Source organism: Petaurus breviceps, unplaced genomic scaffold (assembly GCF_028583685.1).
Source record: "Petaurus breviceps papuanus isolate PSGF00001 unplaced genomic scaffold, PetGlider_PUasm1.0 90515, whole genome shotgun sequence".
Taxonomy (NCBI): Eukaryota; Metazoa; Chordata; class Mammalia; order Diprotodontia; family Petauridae; genus Petaurus; species Petaurus breviceps.
Genome location: NW_027187269.1, coordinates 2854511 through 2871667, shown reverse-complemented (window position 1 = coordinate 2871667; position 17157 = coordinate 2854511). Strand labels below are relative to the sequence as shown.

The 17157-nt window shown below is 36.1% G+C and overlaps 1 pseudogene; it reads right to left on the bottom strand.

Annotated features, from left to right (window-relative positions):
- Window positions 1-14290: 14290 nt before the first annotated feature.
- On the bottom strand, window positions 14291-15214 carry LOC138142077 (cytotoxic granule associated RNA binding protein TIA1 pseudogene; annotated as a pseudogene).
- Window positions 15215-17157: the final 1943 nt, after the last annotated feature.

The window sequence follows — 17157 nt, the reverse complement described above, 5'->3', positions numbered from 1 at the left end:
CCAGGATTAGAATTGAATATCCTTCTCCCCACCCCATAATGGCAAAAAAGTGGTCACTAGGTACCCAAATTCAAATTGAATAGTTGGAACCAGAGGTGAATGGAAGAAAACTCAGATGGAGCAGTGTTAAAAAGAATGGGACCTAAATGGGCATCAATTACTCTTTAAAAAAAAATACTAGAATGGTTCAGACCCTAATAACTGGCTTCCACTGACTCTTTGAGTTTGTTTTGTACTTTACCTTGCCTTTCCAAGTAAAATCCCTTCAACCAATTAGGTTTGCTCTGTTTGAGAAGCAAAAGTGACTTCTCTGCTTCCAGGCACCACACATTAGCTAACTCTTCTGATCTTGCCCAGGAGAACTCCTCAGACATCCAGCACATTCACCTCACATATCACAGACCACAGGACAGGTGAAAGGAGCACAGGAAATGAACTAGACAAGAATGCTTGAAGTTAATGGCAGCTACACTGAGAAGTACAGATCAAATTAACCCACAGAAGCTTTACATCAAAAATGAAGGTGATAATTTGTTTGTTGATCAATTAGATGTGTCCGATTCTTTTTGATGTCATTTAGGGTTTTCTTGGCAAAGATATTGGAGTGGTTAGACATTTCCTTCTCCAGCTCATTTTATAGATGAGGAAACTGAGGCAAATAAGGTTAAGTGCCTTGCCCAGGGTCACACAGCTACTAAATGTACAAGGTCAGATTTAAACTCAGGTCCTCCTGACTTCAAGGTCAATGCTTTCTATCCACAATAGTTGGCATATAGGTAGTGAGGTAGGTAGCTAGATGGATGGGTACATTTAGCCATCATCACACAGTGGAATAACTTTAAAGGACCCTTACTGACAATTTCTTTTTTTTTAAAGCAATCCGGGTTAAGTAACTTGCTCAAGGTTACATGGCCAGTTATTTCTGGGTGTGGTGCTAAGTGTCTGAGCCCGGATTCGATCCCCAGGTCATCCTGACACTGGGGCCAGTGCTCTTACTCACTGAGCCACCTGGCCGCCCCTACTGAAAACTTCTTTTTTTGTAGTAATTACCCATATTAAGAAAGAAACATTTGCTTAACACCTAACAGTTGTGCCAGAAGAGACTACAAGCAGGCAATTATTTGGAAGTAGAACATGAGAAGGAAGGCTTTTCACTACAGAGAAAAGCATTTTTCCATACTATATTCAGATTTAACTGTGCTGTTCATGGGGCTGTTTGATTCTTTTAATTACAATGTTAAGAACAAAGTAAAGTAATAAGGGAAGGAAGCATCATTTTTTCATCTATGTATCAGGGACAAATGTCTAGTGTGATCAGCATATCTTTAGCTTTAACATTTGCAAATGAAACCTTCATAAATATTTTGCCATGTTTCTGATAGCATCATAGACCTCCCTGTGGGGGTGAAAGTACATTAGGCATGGGTCTAACACCACTTCAAGCAGGCTGTGATGATTAAAGATAGTTCATTTCTATTTTACTGAATTAGAAGTAACCCTCTAGGAAATTCTAAGACAGATAATGTGAGCATGCTGGCCTGAAAGAGAGGCACAAGGAAGCATGTGGATGACTGATTATAAATCAAAATAAAGCTAATTTAAAGAATGGAAGTACTTTAGTACTACATAATATTTCCTATTTCCTTGGTAATCACTTTACCTATATAGATTGCAGCCCTTCTATATCATAGTAGGTAGGCTTTATGTGGTGTTTTGCTTCAAAAAGCGCACTGCCAAGAGATCACCTTTCTAGTGATAAGATTTAAAATTTACCCAGGCTGGTCTCTAGACCTCAGGTTATCTTATTGCTCCATAGGATTGTTCCAGGGTTTGTGTTTACCTGGTACAGACTTTGGAACGCTGGGTCATCTCTATGGTGCTATGAGGCATTGGAGTTGGACTTCACTGGGGAAATGAAAGAAGGAGAACTGGATTTAAAGTAAAAAAATATTACATTTGAATCTTGCCTTTATCACTTTGTGGAGCAGTGGATAGAGTGCCTGGCCTGGAGTCTGGAAGACTCATCTTCCTGATTTCATATCTGGCTTCAAATACTTACTAGCTGTGTGACCCTGAGGAAGTCACTTAACCCTGTTTTCCTCAGCTTCCTCATTTGTAAAATTAGTTGGAGAAGGAAATGATGAATCACTTCCAGTATCTTTGCTAAGAAAACTCCAAATGGGGTCACAAAGAATTGAACATAACTGAAAAATGAAAAAGCGACAATTTGCCCCTTTGTACCTGTGTGACCATGGGCCAGTCACTTGATTTCTGGGCCTATTTTCTTCTTTTGGAAAACATGAAAAATACTTGTACTCAATACCTCACAGAGTTGGTGTGAGCACAATTCTTTGCAAACTATAATATACTATCAAGATATATGAAATTATTGCCTTTCCTTTCTTCCTCCAGTCCTCCATACTTTTCCTCTCTACATTCTTGTGTAAAACCGTGTGAGGATGAGGAAGGCACAGATTTTATCCAAGATCCCTTAAACTAGGAAAATTTAGTGTAGTCGGCATTTTTGACTTCGTGATACTAAAAATACTACATGTTGGAAATTTCATGTAAAATCTATAGAAAAGGATTTGGTACATTGTGTGGGGTCTTTATTATATCGAAAAGGATTTTGGTTAATAAAATAAAAAACAAATCTCATCAGTCAGTGGTTTAATCCAAAGCGTGATTCCATGAAATGGACAAGGAAGGTATTCAGCAAAATAACAATAATAGCAGTTATAATAATAACTATATATATATATCATTTTGAGGCTTACAAAGTAATATATACATATATGCATAAATAATATGTATACATGTGTTACATATGTCTATATATATAAAATGTGTGTTATTGTAACAGCAAGCACCCTAGCATGCCCACGGTGGCTGCCAACACAGGTTCTTAGATCTGCATTTCTAAAGGAAAGCAACTCAAAATGGGTTAACAATCTTACTTTAATAAAAAATATGTCATTTATCTAGTTCAGAGGAAAAAGGTCAGAACCCCAAATTTCAGAGAATACAAACAGGTTACAAGCAGAAGTTACAAGCAGACAGAGAAACAGATCAGCAGACAGGCTTCCAACTGTCTGACCATTACATCCATACCTAGTCACAGTTACCAGAGAGGGAAGCACCAACATCTGGGTTTTCAAAGCTGAGAGGCTCAACAGCTGCCCAGAATCTTGTCTAGTCAACTCACAAACTCTTCTCAAAGTGAGCCCCAAAGCAAAATCTCACATCCGGGTTTATATAGCCTTCTCCTGTCACAGATCTCTTGATCCACTTCCCAATCACAGAGCACCAAGGTGTGGGCATTCCTGGAAAACAAGCCCTCCTGCCACAGGCTCCATGTGACTACATTCAGTCTATTAGGGGGCAGAGTAAATTTTCAAATCAAGGAAGGTTCTCAGAGTCACTTAAGCCTATCAAAGGGCCTAGGGGCAGGGAAGATCGTAAATTCCTATTCTCATAACAGTTATATGTCTACATATGTATGTGTGTATATGTATGTATGTATATATATATATAAATAATTTGGCTAGATAGATGGATAAGACATATACAGACAGATTAATATATGATAGAAGATAGAAAGTCAGAAAGACAGACAAATAGATAGATAGATCTTACAATCCTGTGGGGTTAGGGATGCTTTTTGATATGCTAGAAAAAAAGCATTGTTTCTAGAGTCAGTAAACCTATGCTCAAATCCTGCCTTGGCTTGGCCTCTATTTATTTAAAAATGAAGGAGTTTAATTAGATGGCCTCTGGGATCTCTTCCAGTTCTTCATATATTTTAAAATTCTTGTCCATTTGCAGGCTACTATCAATTATCAACATTAGTAGACAGAACCAGCATGAACAATCCAAAATGAGTTAAGCCAGAAGTCATTTCTATTTATCTTTTAGCATTTGTAACAAGTAAACTCCAATCTAAAATAGGTTATGTTCTAAAAGTTTATTTGCAAATTTGCTGTTTGGAGCTTGAAACATATTTTTCCATAGAAACCATGCTACAGACAATGTTTAGTAGCTAGTACTATAGGACTTGTTAAGTCTCCTAAGCTGCACTAGGGCCTGAGTCCCTCTGAGCCTAGAATTATTAAAGGAACAAGGCCTGAAGTAGAAAAGCTCCCTGGATCACCTGTAGTCCTATAAAGGGCTCATGAAGAGGCAGGCTTCAAGGTAATTCTCATAGCAGTTGTAGAAAACTCTGGCAGTGCAGTTCACCAGCCCTGTGGAGGCTTCTAATGTATGGAGGAGAGAGGGAAAAGGGGATGGAAGGATAGGCAAGTACAAGGAAACCATGATTGTTTACTTGTTTGGTCATTTTCAGTCAAGTCGACACTTAATAAACCCATTTGGGGTTTTCTTGGAAGAGATCCTAGAGTGGTTTCCCATTTCCTTATCCAGTTCATTTTACAGATGGCAAACAGTTAAGTGACTTGCCTAGAGTAAGTATATGAGGCCAGATTTGAATTCACAAGATGAGTCTTCCTGACTCCAGGCCCAGCATTCTATCCACTGCACCACCTAGCTGCTTGTTTGTAGGAAGAAACAAAGGCAGCATGGTGTATCAGGGATGGGGAACCTGTGGCTTTGAGGCTACATGTGGCTCTCTTAGTCCTCAAGTGCAGCCCTAGGACCTTGAAGTCACAGGTTCCCCACCCCTGGTGTATATGAAGAACCCTGAATGTGTAGCTGAATCCCAGCTCTGCTATTTATTCCATTGTAGCCTTGGTCAAAGTGTGGTAACTTTCTAGGATTCAGGTTGTTTTCATCAATAAATGAGAATGTTGGACTAAGATCTATAATAGATAGATATCTATCAGAATGGATGATCATTCTGGTTTCACTCAGAAGGAATTAGGCATTTGCTTTAAGATCTAAAAATAATCAACAAGGGAAAAGAAACTTGTGATAAAGTTTGCTGAATTGCCATTTGTTCCCATTTTCAGGCATTCTAGTTTACCTTTTTTATATTACTTATTGGAAATTTAATGTAAAATTTAATTTTTAAATTAAATTAAATTTTAAATTACAATTAAATTTAATGTAAAAGCTATAGATATTGCAGGAGATATTTAGCCCTGCAACAAATTTCCCCAAATAACTAACCAAAAGACTGGACTATTTTTTTTTCAAAACTTCCAACTGAGTTACTCTTTCCAAAACATTACTCCCAACTATGACCCAGAAAAAAATATTGGTACGTTGTGTAGGGTCTTAATTATAGTTAATGAGAGATTGTTTAATAAAATAAAAAACAAATCTCATTAGTCCACGGTTTAACCTATAGGATTATTAATATTACTAATTGTTGGAGAAAAAAGTAAATGCTCAAATTCTATAGAATAGATAATATGATATTATTTTTAAATTTAGTAAAAATAAAATTTATTCTTATATTATTTTATACATTTGTATAATAGATTTACTTTCCTAATTCAGTAAACCTTAGTAAATATAGCGTGCCTTCCTTGAACACATAAATAAACAATACAAAAGGATAATCTGAGGGGAAAAAAAGCCCAAGTGTTCATTGTATCTTACTTCAGAAAAGCCACATGTCAGTAAATATGCTAGCTTCCCCTGGAAATAAGTTCCACCTTCATGCATCTGGGTACTTGCTTTTGGAACTGAAAGTAGTACCAAACTGTAATCCTGTCTAACTCTGCTTTCGTGCTGTGGTCTTTGCAAAATGTTTTGCCTCAAGTGCATGCCGTTTGGAAATTGTGGATGATCATTCTGGCCTAACTCAAAAGATTTTGGGTATTTGTTACAAGATATAAAAATAATCAGTAAGGGAAAAGAAGCTTGCAACAAAGTTTGATAGATTACCATCAGTTGTAATTTCTTGTCTTTCAAGTTTAGTTTTTTAGTCAGATAAGGAAAATGTAAATGCTCAGATTCTTGGCTTAACTTTTATTATAGGGCCTGGGGGGATGCAATTATATTCCTCTTATTGTTGTTGAGTCATTTCAGTTGTGCCTGACTCTCCATGACCTCATTTGGTATTTTCTTGGCAAAGATACTAGAGTGGTTTACCCTTTCCTTCTACATCTCATTTCACAGGTGAGGAAACTGAGGCTAAGAGGGTTAAGTGACTTGCCCAGGGTTGCACAGCTAGTGTCTGAGACCATATCTGAATTCAGGTCCTCTTGATTCCAGGGCCTGCATTCTATCTGCTGCCACAATATAATTGTACCAGTAACTGAACTTGAGGGTCTTTAGTGTTTTATCTTTCATTAGAATGTAAGAAACAGTTCCCTGGGACCTCCTTCTCTTCTTCCTTCTTCTCCTTCTTCCTCCTCTGTTCCTCCTTTTGTTCCTCTGACTTTCCTTTCTCCCTTTTCCCTTCTACTCCCAGTTTGCTAAAAGGTCTTTAAGGTCATATGGAACAAGGATCAGTTGAAGAAAGTGAACGTGCTCATCCAAAAGAAAAAATAGTATGTAAGTGGGATATTGTAGCCTTCTAACTATTTGAAGGACTGCATGGTAGAAGATGGGTTGGATTTCTGTTTTTTCTTGGAGGGCAGAAGAACAAATTATGTGTAAACATTAAGGAGAGGCAAGTTTAGGCTTGCTAAAAAGATAAAACTTATAGCAATGAATATTATCCAGAATTGAAATGTAATGTGTTCTCCCATACTGGAGGGTTTCATCCTAGTACCTATCAGATATTAGATGCTCTCTTAATGCTTATTGACAAGAAGATGCTACTTGTTGACTATGTTGTACAAGGTATTCCTGTCCAGCTATGAATTAGACTAGATGGCCCCTGAAGACCATTCCAAATTTGAAATCTGTGATCCTGTGACTCCTACTTGTATCTGAAGAAATTTGGTATGAATTTTGAAAAGCATTATTTTTACGATAATTGAAGCCAAATATTTTGTAAATATTCAAGAGATGAAGTTGGAATATTTGCTTAGAAACACTTATTTTGCCATTTTGTAAGATTTTATAAATGGTCCGATTAAAATTAAATGTTTCCTTATGAGATAAGTACTTCTTCCTTTTGTTTCCCCATCCTTTAATAAAAATGTAGATCTCCTCTCAGATGTGTTTTTGCATTCCATACTCTGCTCCTTCTTAAGACAAAATAGCATCATGTAATGCCAAAACTCTAATTTAAGGGTCTTTTGTTATATGGCCAATCTGTATGATTCCACTCAAGTGGGCATTTAATTATCTATCACTGTGGCTTATAATTTAATTATTTTCTAAGTTATGTACCTCTTTCTCCCAAACTAAACTATAAGCTCTTTGGACAAGAACTAGGTCACATACACTCTTCTACAGTTTTGAAATCTATATCTAATACAGTTTTGGATACTTAGTAACTGTACAGAGTGTATTTGTTGCATTTAATAGAAAATGCGACAGTACAAACAATCTATAAAATTAATTGTCCTTTGTGTCTGTCAAGAATTCAATTGGGTTCCCTTGGTTGAAATGCTCTTTGAAAATGCCCATGTGTAATAGATTAAAAAGGGATTCAAGATCTTTTTTTATTTATCATTTTAAAACCCTCTTGTTTATACAGACCTGTTATAAAGAAAGAAGATTCAGAATTTTACAAATTTTGAAGGAGGGGAGGAAGAAAGAGAATAATGTGTTTACTGTGGATTTAGTGTTCCATTCCCTCCCCCTGCCTCCTTCTTCTGTAATTGAAGTGGAGTAGAGAAGAGGGAATTGACACAAATCAGAATTGTGACATTTAAGGTCCTTGCATTGTCAAAAAGAGAGAAATGTCTTCCTAGGGGTAATGTTCCTGACAGAAGTTTACTGCCATCTAAAGACATCTATGAATAATGAGTCCATATCATAATGTATTGTCCTTTGAGAAAATATTGGGTTTCAGTAATGACTTGAAGCAAGTTAGGAAAGGAACATTTTTGGTTATTATCTATATTTGTTCAAGCTTGCAGGAAACCATATTATCATGCTACAAAACAACTATAGATTTTTGTCCTAGAAGGAGACTGTGGAAAACATATTTTTATCCCTACTTTTTATTTATAAAGAAAGTGATTCTGAGGGAGACCTAAGGTCACAAAGTTACCTGCTGCATAAATAGAACTAGAACCCAGATTCCGTACAATGATCTTTAGATTATACCACCTTGCTATATATTGGAGGTCCTAGGTGGTACAGTGGATAGAGTGTTGGATTTGAAGTAAGGAAGACCTTATCCAAATCTTACCTTGGGCACTTCTTAACTGTGTGACACTGGGCAAGTCACTTAAACTCTTTAGCCATGGTTTCCTCATCTGTAACAGGAGAATCATAAATAGTACCTACCAACGGAGGGTTTTGTAAAGTTCAAGTATAATAATATATTTGAAGTACTTTGAGGGTCTTAAAGTCCTATATAAATTCTGATGATTGTTATTATTACCTTCTCTTGAAGCTTCCTATGAGTAGCCACAATAAAGGTGACCTCAAACCATCATATTCCTGTTCTCTATTCCCAATCCTCTATCCCAATTGAGAACAGGTAGTTTATTGGTGACTAGAGAATTTGGGCATTCTCATATGATAAATGTTCTGAAATTCCTCTTTCTCCTCCCAAAAGACTGTAATATTTTTTCCACCACTAGAGCCCAATTACAGTAAGGCCTCATTATATGATATGTTTCCAGGTTCCATGTAATGACAAAATGTATTATAGGGGAGTCATACTCCTATAGGGTCAAACAGGAACAGTCTTAATCTATTTATTGGCAGAATGAACCCTCTTGTTCTGGCACCAGGCAGAAAGAATCTTTCTACATGAAGGGATCAATTCTTCTTCCAATATCACTAAGAAAGATTTGGGATCTAGGAGGAGGTGTGGGTCATAGTCTTGTTCTTGGTAAAGTAATTAAGTAATAAAAGAATGAACATCAAACAATAGTAACTAAGACTCACTAAAGATTTTTTTCTATGCTTCCCTTTGTAAATTGGCCTTTAAAAAAGTTCCTAAATTCTAATAGCTTAGGCATTATCTTGTTATATTGTTTCATATTTTAAGCATTTTAGATGAAATATAATTTCATAAGATTAGTAAAAGAACTTTCAGCAACATGGGTGAATGAATATAAGCCTAGCATCATCCATCACTATCACTATCACTTATCTCTATCACTTAAAGAAGTGACCTAAAAAGTTAAAAGAACATTTAAAACATAAAAGATGAAAAAGAAGTTATCACAAAGAAATGTCTACAGAAACACCAACAAAGAACACGAGGAAATGAACAAGCAAAGAAACACTCCTAAAATATGAAAAAAAAACCCTTGGGCTAAGAGAAATGTATAAAAAATTTTGAATGTACACAAGAAAACGAATTAAAGTTAAGGAGTGGAAATTTGGGTTTTTAGTAAACAACTTGAAAGAAGAGTTGATGGAAAACATTAGCAAACAGAAGGCACCTGATTTGGGACAAAAAACAAAGCAACTAAAAATTTCAATAATATAAGAGTTTTTAAAGGAAAACCAGAAGACAGAAAGAGTGGGAAAATGCTAGGTTTTTAAAAGTAACCTAAAGTCAGGAATTTGAGGTAAAAAAAATCATGTATAATTCTCCAAATAATGGAAAGAAAGGCTAATTTGCATAGTTCAGGAAAAAGAAAATTGTCATTTAAGCATTAGAATCAGAGGCTAGAGAGAATATGCAGAATACCACTAGCCAGAAACCTGGAAATTCATTCACTCATAAATTTAATGGTCAAGTTCTAAATATCTTAGGTCAAAGAAAATGTTTTGACAGTAGCCAGGAAAAGACAGATAATGTTCCAAGGTGTTTCAGTCAGAATGAAATGAAACAAAACTACTCTATGGCAATCAGAATGAAAGAGAAAGTTTATAATGTGATATAATATAAAAGGGAAGGCCTGTAAGGCAAATGGTTTTCAACCAAGAATATTATCTTGAGAAGGTAAGCATAATCCCACTGGTTGAGGGCCGTGTGTAAATGAAGTTTTAACTAGATCATAGAATAATAGATGGAAGGGTCCTAACAGTTCATTAAATCCAGGCCTCTTAGTTTTCAGATGAGGAAAATGAGAAAGAAAGTTGTTTGTCCAAGTCCATATTGGCAATAGGGCAACTAGGTGGCAAAGTGGATAGAACACCTTGCCTGGAGTCAGGAAGACTTCTTCCTAAGTTCAAATCTCAGATATTTACTAGCTGTATGACTCTTGGCAAGTCATTTAACTCTGTTTGCCTCAGTTTTTCTCATCTATAAAATTAACTGGAGAAGAAAACCAGTCCAGTATCTCCTAAAAAAAAAACAAATAGGGTCATGAAAACTCAGATATGATTAAAAAATGACAGAACAATGTGCTGTCAGCAAATGGCAGGCTCAAGTCCTGTTAAACCACATCTGGTCCTCTTTCCACTATGCAATTTGATTTTTAAGCCTTTCCTGTGAGATTATTGAACTTTGACAGTCTTTCAAATAAAAATTGTCAGTGGACAAAAGAAGCTCAAAAAGATAAACAAGTTTAAACTAACTCAAAGTATTAGAAGGTAATCAGTGTTTAAAGGACTATTGCTGTTTGATAGATGTGCTTTGACCAAGGACCATTAAAAGGAAAAAGAGAGACAAGCTCTAAATTGGCATGCTCAAAAAAATTGTTCTAGAGAAGAGGGAAAGAGGAGGAAGAAGGAACTTAATATTTCTTGAAATCAGGGTGCCACCTTCTCAGGTCATTCAAAACTAGGTGCGGAGTAAGGAAAGTGATTTCATGAACCAAACTGTTATTGAGGGGATGTAAGGCAAAATTAAACAAAAAATTAATAATAATTGAATAATATAAGTGGGAAACAGTCTGGGATAGGGATGAAGAGTGACTGAACTGCTTCACAAAAATAAACCATATCTACCAAAAACTGATTGCAAATTAAAAAGGAAAAAAAAAACATTTACAAAAGGTAAATTTCAGTGATTTGGGTTTAGGTTTTTGATTTAGGGGAGGGGGAAAGGAAAAAGAATTAAAAGTATCATTAGATTGAAGCAATAAAAACTTCAGAAAGTTAGTCTCTCTTTCTCCCTTCTTTTCTCTCTCCCTATTCTTCTCTCTGTCTCTTTTCTTTTCTTTTTTTTTTTTAAAGCAATTGGGGTTAAGTAACTTGCTCAAGGTTACATGGCCAGTTATTTTGTGTGAGTGCCAAGTATCTGAGGCCAGAACCGATCCTGGGTCTCCCAACGCCGGGGCTCACTGCACCACCTGGCTTCCTCTCTCTGTCTCTTTTCTAAGAAGAAAATATTGTTATAGGCTTTGATACAGAGAAAAAGAATTGCAATCATAACCATTTAAGCCAATGGAATGCAGCCACCTATAAAATTCCTGTACTAAATAGATAAGCACCAAATTGTATAAAGCATTTAAGAACTTAAAAAGAAAGGCAAATGGAGTTACAAATAGGCCTAGTTATATAATTATGGGAGATGGCTTCAATATCCTTGTTTTATACTTAAACAATTTTTAGAGACAACTAAGAAGAATGAAATTAAATGTCTGAATAGAATATTAAAAACATAAATATAAAAACAACAATTATTGACTAAGAATTATGAATAGCTTAATTTTCAGCATCTTATGACACCCTTGCATCTTATATTACAATAAATTTAAAATGAATAAACAGTCAAAATATAAGAAGTCACACCATAAAAATTTTAATAACTGAAAGCTATATTTTTCAAAGTTAGGATAGAGAAGAATAAAAATTTGTCATTGGCTAGGAGTGAAAATAAAAGACTCAATAGGCAACATTAATTCTGTAATATTCAAAAAAATAAGAAAGAATATTAGTGAAGCTTACATTAGCAGAAAAGATTTGGAAAAATATTTACATTGCATATTACTGATGAGCATATGACATCCACAATCGGTAGGGAATTGACACAGATACCAAAGGATATTTGGGAGCTCCAGAAGTATCCCAATTCCATAAATACTCCAGTCACAAAACTTATATTAGGAAGGTATTTTCAAACTCATGTAGTTCAGTCCTTCTTGAACAAGAATCCCTCCTAAAACAACATACTTAACATGTGGTCTTCCAATATCTGCTGGAAGTCTTCTAACTAAGGGGAAACCAGTACTGTTTGCCTCAGTTTCCTCATCTGTAAAATGAGCTGGAGAAGAAAATGGCAAACCACTCCTGTATCTTTGCCAACAAGACACCAAATAGGGTCACATGTAGGACATGACTGAAAAATGACTATGAAACAGCAACAACAACTTCAATGCAATAGTACTACTGTGTAAACCTATGCATTTTTTTTTACTTTTGAAAATATTATTTCCAGAAGGGATCCATATGGTTCAACAGATTGTCAAAGGAGTCCATGACACAAAGAAAGTTAAGAACCCATGCTTTAGAATCTGTGTAAGAATATTAATGATGGTGGTCCAATAATTGTATCTAGCTTATAGTGATAACACCAGTTGGTATAAGTCAAAAGTGGAACAAGACTAAGATGATAATATCAATTCGGAAATACAGCTCAATCATGATGCCTTCTGTTGGAACATCTAATGTTTCCATGACTGATGAAATTGCAAATGAGAATACAAATGACTTCTACTTAGAGGGATCAGAGGTATTTCTATATTTTGAGTAAGAACAATGAGGAGGGGTGAATTTTTTTTAAAAAAATTAATTTATTTTTAGTTTTCAACATTCATCTCAATGAGTTTTAAATTTTCTCTGCCTTCCTCCCCTCTTTCCTCCCCAAGATGGCATGTAATTTGATATAGACTCTACATATGCATTCCTATTAAACATATTTTTACAGTAGTCATGTTGTATAGAAGAATTATCATGCATAGGAGGAACTATGAAAACAAAAAAAAAAGAAAATAGTAGGCTTCGCTCTACATTTTGACTCCATAGTTCTTTCTCTGGATGTGATGGTATTTTCCTTCATTAATTCTTTGGAATTGTTTTAGGTCCTTGCATTTGCTGAGAAGGACTAAGTCTATCAAAGTCAGTCATTGCACACTGTGGTTCTTACAGTGCGCAAGGTTCTCCTGGTTCTGCTCACTTCTCTCAGCATCAATTCATGTAAGTCTTTCCAGGTTTTTCTGAAGTCCATCTGTTCATCATTTCTTATAGCACAATAGTATTCCATTACATTTATGTACCACAACTTGTTCGGTCATTCCCCAATTTATGGGCATCCTCTCAATTTCCAGTTCTTGTCCATCACAAAGAGAGCTGCTATAAATATTTTTGTACAAGTGGGTCCTTTCCCTATCTTTATGATCTCTTTGGGATACAGCCCTAGAAGTAGTCTTGCTGAGTCAAAGGGTATGCACATTTTTATAGCCCTTTGGGCTATAAATTGCTCTCCAGAATGTTTGGATCAGTTCATAACTCCACCAATGATAAATTAGTGTTACAATTTTCTCACATCTCCAACATTTATCTTTTTCCTGTTTTGTCACATTAGCCAATCTGATACATGTCATGTGGTACCTCAGAATTGTTTTGATTTTTATTTCTCTAATCAATATTGATTTAGACCTTTTTTTCATAGGACTATTGATAGCTTTAATTTCTTCCTCTGAAAACAGCCTGTTCATATATTTTGACCATTCAACAATTGGGAATGATTTGTATTCTTATAAATTTAACTCAGTTCTCTTTGTATTTTAGAAATAAGGCCTTTATCAAAGACAATGGTTGTAAAAATTATTTCCCAGTTTTCTGCTTCCCTCCTAATCTTGGTTTTATTGGCTTTATGCAAAAACTTTTCAACTTAATGTAATCAAAATTATCCATTTTGTATTTCATCATATTCTCTGTTTCTTGTTTGGTCATAAATTAGGAGGGGTGAAATTTAAATGATATGTATTAAAAACGATTCATGCTCAGGACCATTTGGAATTTGAATGAGTACCTTAGTCTTATCCTACCTTTAGTGATGGATTGTGAAATTTGTTTTTCCAAAACAAAACTTTCAGGTGCTAATTTAGGTCATTTTTTAAAAATTTTATTTATTTATTTACTTCTAGTTTACAACATTCAGTTCTGCAAACTTTTGAGTTCTGAATTTCCTCCGTCTTCCTCCCCTGCCCCCTCTCCCACTATGGTGGTATAGGATTCAATATAGGTTCTACAAATAGCTTCACATTAAACGTTAGTGAAGTTGTAAAGAAGGATTACAAGCAATGGAATGAATGAGAAAGAGGGAACAAAACAAAAAGAGAGAATAAGTAGTTTGCTTCAATCTGCATTCAGACACTGTAAATCTTTCTCTGGATGTGGATATCCCTTTCCATCATGAGTCTTTCCGAGTTTTCTTATAGCCTTGCCAACCATTGGGCATGTATTGGTCATACCACTGGCCCCACTGACCATAAGCCTGTGAATATCCAATTTGATTCTGCTGTTGAACTGGATTTAGCATATCAAGAGTTTCTTTACCCCAAATAGCATTTCACAACATGTCCTTCAATTGTAGTACCATTAACTGAAACAATTGCCTGTGCAACACTCTCATGGGAATTGAACTGTACAAATGAATATCCTTTGTCTGGGAAGACTCGAATTTCCATTATCTGTCCAAATGTGAAAAAGTCTGGTGCATTAATTGTTCCATTAGGCCTGAAGTAACACCCCCTCAGTACACAGTGCAGTTGCTTGGACTGGACTGATTTACCATATCATCATAAGACAATTGTTTGGTATTTGATTCATATGTACTCTTTGGAGCTGGAGGTTTTTGTGTTGCCCAGTTAGTTCTGATTTGTCTTCCTCTGAGCCACTGTCCACCCATCTGCTGTATGGCATTTTCTGTATCCCATTTGTTGAAGAAGGAAACAAATTCATATGCTTTTGAGTTTCCAGTTGCCATGTCTTTCACAATTCAAATATCTGATATTTTTCCAAATGGTACAAAAGCTGCTTTTATATCTTTAATTGTAATTTCTAGACTGAGACCACCAACAAAGACATGGAAGTGATTGCTTGTATCTTTCTTCTGACTGCTGGGGGTTGTTGCCCAATTCACTTTGACTTCCTTACCCATTATCTTCTGTCCATTCATAGCAGCTAGTGCTGCAGCTGCATAACAGTGCTCATAGAACTCCACAAAACAGTAAGAATAATTTCTGGCTATATCCATAATCATCTTGCGGTTTTTTTTTTGTGGCTGAACAGCTGAAGAATTAGAGTTTCTGTCACATCTTGGGAAAGGTTGCCTACATACTTGAACTGATTCAAAGTGAAATGAGCACAACCAGAAGAACACTGTATACCGTAACAGCAATATTGTACAATGATCATCTATGAATAACTTAGCTATTCTCAGTGATACAAGACAATTCTGAGGGACATAAGATGAAAAATTCTGTCTACCTCCAAAGAAATAATTGATGGACAGGGTCTTGGGCATCTCCCTCCATGTCTGTGGCTGTGGTGGCAGCTCCTTGGCCTCCTGCTCCCTGAGCCGTACAACCTCCCTTGGCGGCCCAGCAGTAAGGGATACCAGGGGTTTCTGTCGCTCTTGGTGAAGTGGGGTCTCATCCTCCTCTTCTTCGTCAAGTAGCAGCAGCAACACAAGCCAGCCAGCCCCTGTGCCTGAACAATCTGCTCCTCATTTCTTAGAGCACAATAGTATTCCATTACATTCATATACCATAACTTGTTTAGTCATTCCCCAATTGATAGGCATCCCCTTGATTTCCAATTCTTAGCCACAACAAAAAGAGATGCTATAAAAATGTTTGTACATGCAGGTAATTTTGGTTAATATTTTAACAAAGGATGTTAATTGCTGTTCACTATCTTTCTCACTGATATTAAATAGACTGTGAACAACCCCTTTTGTGTGTGTTTTGTGTGTGGTGGTTTTGGTGGTGGTGGAGCTAAGTCATTTGTTATATTGATTAGACAGAACTTGAAGCTAACCAAAAGAATAAAACTGAAATTCTTGTTTACATTTCTGTATTTCAACCAAAGTGCTGAACCATGACAAATATGTGATGCAGAATGTTTCCTTATAAAGACTGAGGGAGATAACCTTCCAAAGGGAAGTGTAGTTTATTTAGCAAAATGCTGGAGAAAAGGATGTTGGAGTTCATCTAGCCACACTGACATTCTCAAGCTACTGCAGACTGGAGTTTCTTAGGGCCATGTGAAGCCTGAAATTTACTACTTATTAGGGGTGTGTGTTGACAGATTAAACTAACAGGCATCTGTTGATGTAGGTGTTGGAAGATGACCAAAAGCCATTGGAATCTCCATCTGCATGTGTGATGCATAATGCAGAAGTATTCAAAGCTCTATTGATAAACATGTAGTCATGCTAATTCATTGCTGGGGGCTTCACTGGGCCACTAGAGAGCTGTGCACCTGCTCTGGAGGCCTACAGAAAACTCTACACAAGGGTAGTATAACTTTGGGGGATAAATGGAATGTCTTTTAGCAGATAAAATCGTGAATTGGGGCATTTCCTCCTCCTCCTTATTATTGTTGTTCTCATGGAGAAGACATATGGTTGTTAACTTTCTACTTCAATCCTGTTAGAAGGAAAGTACAGATCAGATCAGGAATGGGCAGAGAAAGTAAATGCAAGTCTCCCATCCATTCACTGACTCTGAAAATAAAGGATAGGGGAAAGGGTTGGAAGATAGATTTCTATCATTGATGAAATAGTTGTTTTTAATAGGAATTTAATTATAATAACCCACATTCTTGTAGCTCTTAATGATTTCAAAATGTTTTTCCCACAACAACTCCATGTTGTTGCTATGGCTCAGTCATTTCAGTTGTTTCTGACTCTGTGTCCCCATTTGGAATTTTCTTGGCAAAGATACTACAGTGGTTTGCCATTTCTTTCTCCAACTCATTTCATAGATGAGGAAACTGAAATTAATGGGTTAAATGACTTGCCCAGGGTCATACAGCTAGTGTCTGAGACTAGATTTGAAATCAGGTTTTCCTGACTCCAGGCCCAGTACTCTATCCACTGTGCCACGAAGTGCCCTGACAACTCTGTCAGGTAGTTAATAATAATAACTGACATTTATATAACACTTTTACATTTACAAAGAACTTTAGATACATCAATTCAATAGAGCTTCACAAGAAGCCATGAAATGAGGGGTTTGAACTAAATGACCTCAAAGATCCCTTCCAACTTTA